The sequence below is a fragment of the Phodopus roborovskii genome, unplaced genomic scaffold, assembly GCF_943737965.1.
Source record: "Phodopus roborovskii unplaced genomic scaffold, PHOROB, whole genome shotgun sequence".
NCBI classification, from domain to species: Eukaryota; Metazoa; Chordata; class Mammalia; order Rodentia; family Cricetidae; genus Phodopus; species Phodopus roborovskii.
In genome coordinates, this window is record NW_026126485.1 from 15,389,259 (window position 1) to 15,402,512 (window position 13,254).

Consider the following 13,254-nt stretch of genomic DNA (forward strand, 5'->3'; position numbering starts at 1 on the left):
ATTTTATCATCCAAATCAGTCATTTCTTATGTAGTAAGGCTTTTGTCTACAGATTTTTTTTATGGAAGTAATTAATCTTTTGTGTCCTTCTCCACCTTCTAATTCATCTTTTCCACATTTCTTGGAGGTCTCTGCTAAGAAGCGTGCAGTCAGATTTTAAATTTTCTTTTGTTTTCCACAAGGTTTCTTTCAGCCCACTCACACTTAATGATGTTTTGTGCTTAGTATATTTTTCACCTGTTTAATTTTTCTCTCCTTTATTGCTTTTATTGTAGTAGGTCTTCCTTTCATTTTTCTTCATTTTTTTAGCTTCTTATATGGGAATTTTTACACTTCATTTGAAAATATCTATTTGTTTCAATTGATTTGCTGCTATAGGCAGGATTATAAGAATTCTACCCTCATGACCTCTGTCCTTTGCTTGAAGGTCGGTAGGCTCTTAACTATCAAAGGATGTAAGTCCTATGATTATTTCTTATATATCAAAAGGAAACTAATCATTGAGCCCTCATGGGAAATAGGAATTGGCAACAACGACAACAACAAAAAATCATGGATTGAAAGTAAAAGGATTAAAAGGCAGACTATTAGCTGATTTCACAAAAGCATGACAAATCAGATATTATTAGATACATATATTCAGTGTACTGAAATAATCCACATAAAATGTTGTGATAGATAGATGAAAGGTCCTTTCAATCATGAGACAATAATAAAGAAAAAATTATTTCAAGCAAGTATAAGCTGAGTTTTCACCCACATGAAATCATTAAAAGACATATATACCTAAGGTATACTTATTGATCAGGAAAGATGAGTTCTAGAGGGATGGCATGAGATGAGAGAAGCAATAGAGAGCCAAGTAAATATTAAATGTATGCTTCAGTCTAAGTGAACACAGGAAGTATACACCATCACATCCATAATGCCATATGGCCATAAAAACAACGGGAACTTTCAGCAGTGTGGCACTTAGGGAAGTGTTCATGCTGCATTATCTGGGTAAATGTAAATGTGTTTAATTTTATAGTATGATAACATGTACAGTAGACTTTCTAATGTAATTGCTAAATGTGTTGATATCCTATCCTTTTGTTAGGGAATCTCACAAACTCAGTAGGTTAAAAAAAAAAAAAAAAAAAAAACAAATGGGTGGGTGTGGTGCTGCAAGACTGTATTCTTACCATTCTGAGTGTGAGGAAGGCCAGCCTGGGAGGATATGTAGAAAGACTCCATCTCAGTTGTATAGATATATAGAGCCATAAACATGTGCATGTATATCCTGCATACAGATATGCATGTCTCTCACAATACACATATAGGAATGTACTGTTTATATTGGTAGCATGTATACATATACCTGAACTTACTTCTATATGGACATATGAGCACACACACCCACACACATACACACTATTTAGGTTCTGTGCTACTTTTATACATGTATATAACTCATTCTGATTCCTGATTATCCCACCCGAGAAAGCCCTGCTTTCCTCTGCCTTCTCAGATTCATGGCTTTTGGTTTTGTTACATGAACCATTTTTGTTTAACCAGGGACATTGGTGTCACATTGAAACTATCTACTGGAGCCTGGTGGGATCAGGATCACATATACAACTGAAGGCAATAATTGTCCTGATCTCTGAATCTACCAGTAGTGAATAGTTCAGCATTGAGAAGCTATGCTCACTGAGCCTTTCCTCCACCTTTGTCTGGCTGATAATAGACCCATCATAATGTATATGGGACAGATTTAGAGTAACTTTATATACCTTAACAACCATGTGTAATTAGAATCAACTGTATTTATAATATATTTAATATATAAATACATACACACACACATACACACACACACTTTATCAAGGACTCAATTTCAAAATACATAAAAATAACTTGCAAAGGTGCCACAAAGCATGGCAACCCAAATATAAGCAAAAGGCCTCATGAAAATGGTTATTCAAATGGTTAATGAACTTAAAGAATAGTAGACTCTTACATACATATATACATGTCTTCAATCTACCTTTTCTATCAAGTTCACTCATAAAACTGATACCCTGCAATTTGAGTCAGAGAAAGTTATCTTTAGGTAAGTTTAATTTGCATTATCTGTTTTGTTCTACTTTATAAACCATGGAGACAATTCTCTAGTGAGGTCTTAGCTAATATGGAAGAATACACATATGACTACAATAATCCAGTGCCAATCAAATATTATTTGATACTGATTTTATTTACAAAGTTTAAAAGCATTAGAAAGCAATGTTGGCTGAAGTTCATAATATATGGAGTTTTAAGAGAGTCAGTATTTCCTGGGAAAATAATGCAAATGGGAAAACTAAATTTTTGTGAGAAAATGAAAGAAAAGAAAAATGTAAGTCTATCCAATTCTACTCAGATGCCATTTGTCATGATCTTTTTGGATCTGAGATTTTATTTTTATTGCTGAGTCCTGGCTGAACCATTTTTCTGTGTTTATCTACTGTGGCGCCGGCTATCACTCACTGCCTACCTGAAAGTATCACCTCTCCTTTGAAATACATTTTGGCTGCTTCTGTAGGCATGATCCCTTCTGCACTGGAGTTCATACTGTGCTTTGCCGACTCTTAGACATTTCTATTCTGCTTTGAAAGTTATCAATGTATGCACACACTCTAGGTTACAAATTCTGTAAGCAGTAGAGAAAACAGACACTGCCTCTGACTACTTCTCTCATGTGAGATATATGCAATAAGCACTCAAAGAACACGCTTTATAAAATAAAATTGAATAACTATTTTGAGGGAATAAAAAGATTAACCAAAAGAAAATAAAGGAGAACTCCAACAACAAAAGGAAAGTAAGAGAGTAGAACTTACAGAAGTGTGGGAGAGAAGCATCATTTCTGGAGCACTCTAACCTTCATATCCAGCTCTTCCAACTCTCCTGGAGTTCTGGGATTTTTTATTTGGCTTCCACCTGTTATTATACCTTTGAATGCTGTCTTGCTCCATCTTATATATCTGTGTCAGAATGTTGTAGAGAGTACTGTATGAAGAAAACACAATCACCTACCTTATGACTCAGGAGACTGGAAACTTTTAAGATCCAAGGCCTTTCTGCTACACACTAACACAGCAGAAGGACTCACATGGTGAGAAACACAAGCTGAGACTTTTAACTTAGACTTAGATTTTTGTCGTTGTTGTTCTCTTTTAAGAAGACTATTAATCCTGACCTAGGAGCTCTACCTTTTTAAATTCATGTAACCCTAAATGCCTCCAAAATTCCTTCCTCCAAATTCTATCAGTGCAAACTTGTAGTTCATTTTTCAACACAAGAAAATTTAGGGGTCTATCTTAGTTTTTCAGTTGTTGGCCATGACCAATGCATCTTAAATAACAAAACATTTAATTTGGGGCTCAACAATTTCAGAGAGTTAGGGTCCATGATCAGCATGGTAGAAAGCATGGCCACATGCAAGCAGGCATGACACTTGTTTAATAGATGAGAGCTCATTTCCTGAGTCACAACTATGATTCAAAGAGACACAATGGGAATGGTGCAGGTCTCTTGAAACCTCATTGTCTTCCCCAATCATACACCTCCTCCCACAAAGCCACACATCTTAACCCTTCCCCTGGAAGTTCCACCAACTAGAGAGAAGTATTCAAATATATGAGCTTGTGGGAGGCATTATCATTCAAACCCCACAGGGCCACTTATCAGCCTCTAAGGTCTATTGCCTGCATTTCTAGCCTCTAGTTGAGGCTATTGCCAGATTAGAGTTCAATCTGACCCTTGTCATCAATGGACCTGCTGTTCTGCTAGCTTTCTCCTTTACTATCCAATCATGAAGCTCAAAGCAGCATCAGCTCCCAGTGCCTGCACTCCAGTGTGTTCACACAATGGAACTTACCCAATTCCCTCTAAAGGGGAAATCCTTTTCATTCTAATAAGTGAGCAGATAAAAAACCATTCTAGATGTCATGTTACTACTGAACAAACTATCTTTGTGAAGTCTTATTGGTTGCCATGGTTGCCATGAAGCACAACCTCTCTGAGAAGCAAGTGAACATTCAGCTCAAATGGAACCGGCTTTCTTCTACTATAACAGTCAATTAATACTTCTGCTTTATGCTGGAAGTTTTAAATATGTCACTGGATTCCTGGAAGAAAGAACAGCTTTTTTTTTTAAAGCACTTTGGAATGTGCCTTGGGCTAAAAGATTGTTGCTATCAACCATGATGCTCAAAGCAGCGTTTGTCTCTTCTCAAACAGCAGACAGCTGTTTTCATCATGGCAACAGCTGGACTATGGCACACCACCCTGTGGACAGTCTCAGATCACTTCCTGAACTTCATGGGTACCAGGGAAGACTAGGTAGCATCACCTGTTGTTGCTAGCAAGGGATGCATCAAAGGAAATAACACATCAGAGAGGATGAATCATTCTGGGGCCATCTAAATTATTTAGGCCCAAGGACTCCATAATGTCGTATGCTGATAGAGTACACATCTGATGAAAAGGCCATCATGGAGATCACCATAATTACTGCTGTCATCATTATCTTTTATATGTCACTTACATAGTCCCTGCTTATATTCAACTATCATTTGCTATCTTGTCTGTTTGTTGCATGTATTCTGATAATGAAGGATTTCCAAACCTGTGTACAGATATTTTTTTAACATGTTCATCTTAATGCTATTCCCCCCACCCTCTAATCTACCATAGTGCTGAACTACTAACCCCTGTGCCAGCCCTTTAAAAAGCATTTTTTCTGTCTAAGACATAATTCCTCTTCCTTTTTCATTTCCAAGCCTCTGCCCAAGTTGTTTCACATCTCTCCTCAACTTGGTACAGCTGTTCCTTCTCTAAGGAACATAACCTGTCACTTGCCTTCAGCCCTCTGCTCTCCTGTCTTGCCATCTGTTACTCCAGAGCTCCTTCTATGGCTGCACTGACTCAATCAGACTTGTGAGATGTGCCAGGTTTCTCTTCTGGTTATAAAGCTGTTTAGTAGAAACCAGGGGCCTTGTCTTGCTTCCAGTTTATCACCAGCACCTCATACAGTCCCTGTCATGCAATAGCTACTGAATAAATATTTTAAGCTGAATGACATGGAATTGAGCTGAATTACAATTGGGTTGCTGAGGGAGTTTATGCAAATAAAAAGATTCCAATGCAAAGTACCAAATGATAGCTGATCATTGCTCAAAAAAGAGAGCAATTACTCTAGGCTTGAGCATTGGATGAGGCAGAACATTTTATAGAATCAGTGCTATATTTCATGGGCTTTTATGTGCATTCAGTCTTCCCAGAGTTACACTAATTGTAGAAGTGGCTGATTCAAAGTATCAGGGTAGTATCAACAGGCCCCTCTTCTGAAGCATAATGTGAACCATAAAGCCCTTAGAAAGAAGAGTAACAAATTTGTCTATGTGTGCTTCCATGAATGGGGAGCAAAGGGAATAATTCCCTTTTCACAGTGGTGAAAAATGAGAAATTCTTGGCATTATTTTTATTCTGTTGTGCTAGTCACTCTCTAATCCCCACCATGGAACAAACCTTTACATGGATCAACACCATAATAATCCAGCCCAAAGTGTTTTCTTTTAACTTACTCTGCCAGTATCAGAAGGACTTCTGAGGAGGGAAACATGTGGGCACCTTGCTTTATTTGACCTGCTGGAGCACAGCAAGGTGATCTCAGATCTAACAGTCAGCCCATGATTCAGATGGTGACTTCTAGCCACTGAGAACTAAAACTTACCTTTTTGGCACATTAGAGAAAATGTTCTTTTCTTCATTCGAGATTCCAAGCTTTCAATAGTGCAAGTTTCAACTCCAGATCATCCTACTGAATTTTTTCTAATGGAAAATACATATATTTAACATGTATAATATGTCTTGACAGATAATATTTTGCAGAGTAGCTGAATTGGGATAATTATCATTATAAATGGGAGAAGGCAAGACCACAGGGTGCTGACATGAATTGCCCCTCAGGAGAGCTTTATTTACCAAAAGCATAGCAAGGGCCTGAAGGGAGGGACAGATCCTCACTGAATGGAAAACCCTGCAAAGAAGCTGTGTCTACAAAGACTGATTGATTTATTAGAACTGCAAAGATATGGAAAGGTGGGAATATTGTAGGTGCAGAGCCTAATCACTTTATCTTGGACTAGCTTCAGCTGCCTGAATAGCCATTCCTTTTCTACCTCTATGTAGTACCTAAAATCCCATGACTGACAGATAAAAATCCTTTTAGAATTCATTAACATACCTTCGACTCCACCAACCAAAATCTAGGAATTTCATTAAATAGCATCTGAGGCCTATGGGAAACCATCCCCTTCTTCCTGTAGCCACCTCTCTGATATACCCACCAGTGTATTTTGAAGTCATCTTGATGTATAGTTTCTTTGTTCTCTAAAAGTACAAAAGTGCTTCTGCATTGGAACATAAAATCTGTGATCACCCACATCTGTGTTCCCAGGCCATGGTTTGCTCAAATAATGTACATTTTATTCCCTTTAAGTTGAAAGTTGTATTTTATGCATTGACATCCTTGTGTTCTTCATTGGGAAAGACAGTCATCATAGATAGCTCACGTGTTCCTGAAGGGATAGAATATAGTATGTCATTAATTATGTTCACCTGTTGCAATTAGATAACTTAAAATTATTTCTTTTAACTGGTGTGTGTGTGTGTGTGTGTGTGTGTGTGTGTGTGTGTGTGTGTGTGTGTGTTTGCATGAACCGATGGAGTGCCTAGGTTGTAAAACAGGTTTCTTATGACATTACAAGTGACCTTGAACAGATCTTATTGGTCAGAACAAAATGGAATGTCAGTGAGACAGCCTGTCTCCCAAAACAGTGTATCTTGCCTTGGGCAAACAATTTCAGGAAGGAGAAGCTGTAGAAGCACAGTGAGTCCTCTATGGTTGCTTCAGTTTTCTCACCCCCAAGCTCCTCGCCCTGCCTCTGTAAAGGGTCACAACCAGCCTTTTCCCCTGGCAGACATCTCAATTTCTCATGAGAGAGAGGCTGCGCCTCAGTGTGTGCACTAATAAACTGACTGTTGAAGGTCAGACTCTGGTCTCTCTCTACCGTCTGTCTCTTAATGCTGCCTGAGAAATATGACATGACCCAGAAAGAATGAAAGTATATCTGTAAAAGCTAATTGATGGATTATGACTGTGGTGATCTATTTGGGGAGGTTGGAATGTTGCAGATACACAAACTCATTATAATTTATCTTGAGTTGTCTTTTGCTCCCTAAATAGCCTTCCTTTGCCCACCTCTGTATAAAACTTAAACAAGTGACTAAGAGATACAAATTTTGGGAATGTGTTTTGGCATATATTCCCTTAACAAAACCCTAGCTTTTCACCTACAGAAAGCCTAAGAATGATGTTAGCATCAGAGACACATAGAATGTCTCCCCATTTTACTATAATCTTCCAACATAGTGTACCCACTTATGTGTTTGAAAAGCGTCTTGATTTATGGTTTTGTCTGTTACTATAAACAGTTCATCAAGTAGGTATTTCATTGGAACATAGAATTTAAGGAGCCCAAAATCTGAGTTCCTAAACCATTGTCACTCATAGTTGGCTCCAGAATTAACTATCTCCCAGCCCTTTTCAAGTGAACTGTGTTTTGGCATTTGCAATAGCCTTTGGCCAACTTTGTCCAAATTTTATTCCCCCATGCACTCTGCAAGCCTTTTTCACCACTGCCCTGCTTCCGTGAGTTCACTATCTTCAGAGTCCACAAATGAGATTAGGACAGTCTTCTGAAATTACATTTATTGACTCTGTGTATGTTTGTGGGTGTGAACATGGGCTTCTCAGAGGGCACTTCCTGGATGTAGGTTTGGTTCTCTCCCTCTAACATGTATATCATTGGGATAGAACTTAGGATTTCAGTCTTGATGGCAAACACTATTATTCACTGAGGCATCTCATCAGCTTAGGAAATCGTAAGTTTTATTGAGACAAGGTCTTGCTATGTAGTACATCATGGTCTTAACTTCAAAATCCTCCTGTCTCAGCCTCTCCAGTGTGAGACTGTAGGTCTGTGCCACTACACAGGGGAGTGCTTATGTGTAGTATCTATCTGTTCCATATCTGATTTGCTTATCAAGTCCTTATTCCAGGTTCAACAATGTTTTCATATCTAGAAAGATGTTTATAAAGGTATACTATCACCACATTGTGTGAATATTCTACCTATCCCCTATATACTGATTTGCCAATGGGAAGTCCTGGTTTAACTACTGTGTATGATGTGCCAGTGAGGACTGGGAGTACAAATATATTTTAATATGCACAATTAATTCTCTTTGTGTATATTCACAGTGGTAGAATTGCTGATATCTCTATTATTGATGTTCTGAGAGTCCTTATACTGTTTTCCTAGATGGCTGCATTAATTTACATTGCCACCAACATTATGTAAGAGTTCACTTTGCTATACATGCTTGCTGTCATGAGTTAACGTAATAGATACCCTGTAAGGTATGGACCACATATTATCCTTCCTTTAGTTGCATTTCCCCAATAATTAGTAATGGCAAGCATTTTTTTTATATATACCTACTTGCAGTTTGTTTATGTGTCATGTTTTGGGAATATCTATTGAAATTTGTGCCTGCTTTAAAATCGTTATTTTGTTTCTTGCTACTGAATACTTTATATATTTCCCCTGTTAGCCTATTAGCAACTATGTGGCATATAAATACTTTCTCCTGGTCTCCAGGTCACTTCCCTAGTCTTTTGTCTGCTTCCTTTGATGTGCAGAAGCTCTTTATTTGATGCAGTCTCATTTGTCTATTATTGTTTTTATTGCCTGTACTTTTGGAGTAATAAAAAAAATATTATTGTCCAGACAATTCCATGCATTGTTTCCCTTCTATTTTCTTCTGCTCGTGCATATTTTACTGCCTACCGAAATGCAATGATGATTGATTCAGGGACCAACCCTCTTTAACCCAAGTAACCACTCACCTAAGTGAAAATATGATAGATGCCATCCGTGCTAGAAAGCTGCTTATGTCCATGTAGGAAACTGGGGCTCTAAATACCATCCAATACTCTTCCCACATCTGGCAGCTTTCCACCTGTATAATGGCCCCAGGGCCCTGGGATAATTGCAATGACTGATTAGAAATTCTTTTCTCACTAAGAGCGTGGCCAGTGGAGTTTTCTGCCTTTCAGAACCAGGACAAATGTCTGAGAAAGGAAGTAACTACCATTTTTTTATCTAAATACATTCTTAATAAACACAAGACAAATCCAGTGGGAGAACACGGAGGTTTCTACAAAGTAGTTATCAGGCTGTCCTTAAATCAAAACAAGGTAAGATATAATCATGTAATCTTTAAATAAACAGCACAGGTATTACTGATTTCTGGGTGTCTGAAAGGCAGCAAATGAGTTAAATATTCTAATAAAAGGCTCCACTCTTGGGATCAAAGACTCTTCTGACAATTCCTTCCATCATTTCCAGGACTCTACTCCTACCATTCAAACCTCTGCCTATTTTTTCTATTCTGTCTTTCCCATCTATTTCAGCTTCACCTCAGTGAGTATAGTTGATTGTTGATGAATCCAAGCTTCCAGTGCATCTCAACCAAGCCAATGGACTCACTAGAGGCCAGGATTATCTCTCCTGATATCCTGACTCTAGTTTCAAGACAGTTGCAACACTGTTGTATAAGGAACGTTAATTCTTTTATGGGCTTGCCTTACTTCAAAAGAACCATCACATACCTGTGAGTGACTTTTTTCTTACATCATGTTAGAAGTATTAGATCTGTTATGATAATCTTCATTCCAAATATGGCTGACTTCTGTTTCTACCTCACTCCCAACTAAAGATGAAAACATATCTTTATTAGTCTATCCTATTAATTCAACACTTTAAAAAACTTGTATTGGCCAGGTACACTCCTTTAACCCCAGCACTCAGGAGGAGGAGGCACGCTGGTCTCTGTGTTTGAGGCCAGCCTCATCTACAGAATGAGTTCCAGGACAGCTAGTGCTACACAGAGAAACCCTGACTGAAAACAAAAACATATACAAAAGTTGTGTTAGTTTTTATGAAAAACATTCTTGAGAATAAATATACTTGGGATCACACAATGAGTCATAAAGTGGGCACTGTTTTCTTTCACTAAAAGCCATGTGGGACTGGTTGCTTCAGCTAAGACTCCCACTTAGTGTGGACTAGATGTACCATGTGGCCATAAGCATATGGACATACTAATTTAGAATATCTCAGAATAGTCTCTGTAAGGCCAGAAGCACCCAGAACATAAGTGACAGAATCATCTTGTTCTTAGGACACCAGGATCGTCACCACCTTCTAATCAGTGAACTCAAAACATGGTTGAATATACTGAGGATCTGAGCATCATCTAATAGGACAGAATATGCTGTGGATATTTCTCTTGAATACATAGCACAAAAGAAAAGGCAAACAGTGACTTTGAGAAGTATTCTGCAAATACTTTCAAGTCTTCAAAGTATAACTTTGAGGAATAGCAAGCATGTTGTTTATATTTTCTCCAAGCTTAAAAAAATGGTCTAAAAGTTCTAAGTATTAAATTAGAATAAAATGCAGACTACTGGGTTGTAAAAGTTGACTTTGGTGTCATAAGCAGTAACATAATTTTGTCCACAGGATCTGGATACAAGCTAACCTCCCAACTAGTCACAATTCCAGCATGTATAAGGTATTGGCTCCGCAGGCCCCAACCCTACTTGAAGAGTATCTGGGAGACAATGGTGCATGATGGAAAGAGACCATGTATCCTTTGGGTTATTGTCACTGTGTGATCAAACTTATAAATCACAGACTATGTATGACCCAAAATCATGTCCAGCCACTCATCCTCAATAAGCCAATCAAAGAGTCAAATCAAAAATGGAAAGTAGAAAAGGGGGCATGTTTATTAAATGTGGCCAATTGGAAAGAGGGAAAGATGTCTATCCAGACCCCAGGTACTACTGCAGAGTCCTGGAATGAAATTATAGCTTAAATAGAGGGCCAATGATATGTATTTCTAAGTAGTCCATGTCATACTATGTTTCTCACCACCATTGACCCATCATTATCTGGGCTTCAGTCTCACCTACGAGATGGTCTGACAGGTTGTTAGAAGAATGTGAAATCTCTTTCCTCTGGCTGGAGATTTTCCTTCTCTGAGCATGAGATTTCTGGGGAATTTTCATTTCTTTGAGCTTCATTACTTCAAGTTTGATAGTCAGATTGAGAGACACATGTGTCTTTTTAGAAAAGCTTCATTTTTGCCAAGCCTGTTACAGCTGGTAGATTGCATATGCCCAAGTGGCTACAACACAACCATGTACATATGGGCAAAACGAAGTGAACTAAAAGTGGCATTAATAATACATAGTTTTTAAGAGAACATGAAGTTGGTAGTAAGATTAAGTGTCACTAGGAGGAGTTTGAAGGAGATAGAATTGGATATATGTGATCAGCATTATATATATAGTCGAAGAATGAAAAATACTTACAAAAATTTGAGCCACTCTCAGGTATAGTTCATGAAATTCTATAGCTGATTTACTAATAGGTGGGCCAATGTTACATTGTATTTCCAGTTATTTATTGTTAGGGTATTTTATAATTATAAGCAATAATTATGAAATTATGTTCTCTTTATTAATATACAGGCAACTATTAAATAACAAGTCAAATATGAGATTTTAAAACTGCTTCCTTAGTTCTTAATTTGTTCCCTGATTTAATAGACATTCAAAGAATATTTTCATATTCAAGTTCTAAATCAGTGAAGTGGAGGTGTGAAGGAGGGCCTGGGTAAAATGGGGCACTTAGCCTTCTTTGGAAGATTTTGCAACATGGAAGAGGGATTTAGCCTGGGACACTCAACTCATTAGCAAATGAGACAGAAGGTCATATGCACATAGAAAGTTATGCATAAAATGATCTGAGGTTTAAAATATGAGTCACTCATGTCAGATTAGTGAAAATAGAGAAGATGGTAAAGGATGTCATATTTGAACTAGATAGCAAATGTCACTTGTCATATCTGACTTAGATGTCAAGATGTCAACACCTGGGTTGGTGTAAAAAGGAGGCCAAAGAAAGGGAAGGCATGACTGGATCCACAGTACCTGAACCATGAGATTTTGTATCAAATTATTCTATAGAAAGCCTCCCTACATGTTATTATGGTCTCAAAAATGACCCCAATTCTAACCATGTCCATGGAGGATCCTGTGATGTTGATCATCTGAGATTAAGAAGATATCTGTTGACTGTCATGAAACAATTTCAATCCTTCCACTTGTAAGTGAGGAAGTCAGTGGCTGAAAAGGGATGGGTCCTGAGCTTGTCTGTAGAGCATCAAGGTGAATTATCAGAAAGCCTGATGGAAGAGAAATTTACTGAATTGTTTAGAACAAAGCACTTAAACAGGGCGTGTCTAACAGGACTAACTGATATGGAAAGGTGGAATGTAGATTTAGGATCACATAGAATTTTTTGTAACAGCTCAAAGCACAAATAGAGATGGTCAAAACTAGATGGTGGTAGAGAATGTGAAATGGAGATTAGGGACTCAAAGAGCTAACTGAAGGTATATGCCATAGAATTCAGAACAGAATAGATAAGAGTGTAGAAGAGAAAAAAAATGCCAGTTGTGGACTTCAACTCTTAGAAACAGGGAGGAACATCTAGAGATACAAAAACCATGCTTAGGATTAATGTTAACACTTGGTTTGGATATGGATAGGTTAATAACAACATGAATGTGCCTGATGATGGTGTCATGCTTAGAGCTGACATTTAGCCTTGAATCACCTTTCTCGTGCAGACATACTGTGAGCAAAGAAAAGTCCTTACCTGAGTCAGTCTGATGGCCTTCAAATAGAGTGGGGGGATGTAGAAATCAGAATAGTTTTCAGATGCCCATTAATTCATACGTCTTTATTACTACACAATACGTCAATCCATGGTGCCAACTCAGAATTTCATGGACTCCTCTGATGTATTAGTAACTGATACATGTGCATGGCTGTGTACTTCAAGTAGCTGGCAGTTTGGTGGAGTTGCCAGACATGAACAAAGTCACTCCTTTCCCACTGACACTGAGTTATTTACTGAAGCCCGAAACACTAGAAGCCTTGTAAAGACACCTACCTCTTAAAAATAGTTTTACTTGTTTAGAATTTGGAGGCAGGCAGGAGACAGGTAAAAATTCCTTAGAAAG